The 1,492-nt window shown below is 36.3% G+C and overlaps 1 non-coding gene across 1 annotated transcript; it reads right to left on the bottom strand.

The window, feature by feature from the left end:
• Positions 1-510: 510 nt before the first annotated feature.
• On the bottom strand, positions 511-616 carry LOC136309748 (U6 spliceosomal RNA). Its single transcript, XR_010726397.1, has one exon. It is a non-coding gene; the product is annotated as a U6 spliceosomal RNA (small nuclear RNA).
• Positions 617-1,492: the final 876 nt, after the last annotated feature.

Below are 1,492 nucleotides of genomic sequence, written 5' to 3'. Positions count from 1 at the left end.
CACACAATCTTGTTAACCATTCTGTAATCCAATCATCACTTTGTTTCTCCCACCTCTATGTGACCTTCCTTATATTCATCCCCTCCTTAATTTCACATGCGTAAAAGAAGCTGCAAAACTGCTATTTGGGAAGCATTTGAGGTCTTGTTCCCCAGCAGATGTCATCAGTCTGGCCCAAATAAACGCTTATAAAAATTCTCTACAAGTCTAGACATTTCTTACATTGACAGAGTTATACACAAGATTTGGTTTCTAAATAAGGAGATTTTTTTGAGGGAGGAGAATGTTTTTCTACAAATCTCTTTTGTATTAAAAGAAAAACAACACACACACACACTCAGCAGGGTCTAACCTGTGACTGGCTAAGAGATTTCCTACATCATGAGTTAAAGATCTTCTGGGTCCAGCTTCACGGACCACAGTTTCACTTAAGAACTTCACTGGTTCCTTTTGCAAAAAAAAAAAAAAAATAGTGTAAAATTTTTACTGATTAAATAATTTGTGTGTGTGTGAAATACAGAATGCTTCACAAATTTGTGTGCCATCCTTGCGCAGGGCCATGCTAATCTTCTCTATATCACCCCAATTTTAGTATCTGTGCTGCCAAAGTGAGCACTTGCTTAAATAATTTTTAAGTCCTTGACTCTTCATTTAGAGTCAAGTAAAGCTAGCTCCCTGACTTACCCAGTTACAAATTAATTAATGAATTAAATTTTAAAAGCCTGGCTTGAGGATTTTAATGGAAAAAGCAAGACTATAAAAGAAGAAGAAGACACGGACTGAAGTTCTTTCTAAGACAGCTCTGAAAACAAGGAAGAAAAAAATTTAACATATTTGACTCTAACAAAAATGTACAGTTAGCACACATCCCAAACAAAATCAAAATACAACAATGTGATAGAAAAATACTTGTCTCGACTATATTAAAGATGAAGAGTCTCCCCATGTATGTGAAGAGCTCCTACACATTGAATAGGAAAGAAAACAGGAGAGAACTCTGGGTCCAGGATAAGACAGGGAATTCACTAAGTAAGAATTTTCATAAACATATGAGAAGATGTTCCGCTTCACAATCAGTCAGGGAAATGCAAATTAAATCTTAAGGAGATTAACATTTTTTGGTCTAGCAAATTGGCCCTAGTGTTGGCAAGGCTGAGGAGGGGCGTGGGGATCCTCCCCTACACTATTGGGGTTCCAGCTCTACAAGTGAAAGCAAATCCGTCTTACAAAGACATAATGCAACAAATACGTACAAACATACAAACAAGATATGTATTGCAGCATTATTCACAATAACAAAAATATTGTAAGCAATCCAAATGCCCATCAGTAGGGGAATGGTTGGATCTATTACAATATATACCTGCAAGTGAAGAATGTGCAGTCACTAAAAACAATGATTTAGATCTGTGGGTGTTGTTTTGGAAAATGCCTATGATTATGAAAGGCTATAAACAAGGTATAGGCCAATGTGTCTGGCGTTTAGAATATA

This window comes from Saccopteryx bilineata, chromosome 6 (assembly GCF_036850765.1).
Source record: "Saccopteryx bilineata isolate mSacBil1 chromosome 6, mSacBil1_pri_phased_curated, whole genome shotgun sequence".
Taxonomy (NCBI): Eukaryota; Metazoa; Chordata; class Mammalia; order Chiroptera; family Emballonuridae; genus Saccopteryx; species Saccopteryx bilineata.
The sequence above is the reverse complement of the archived record's forward strand: the minus strand, read 5'-3'. Positions and strand labels throughout refer to the sequence as shown.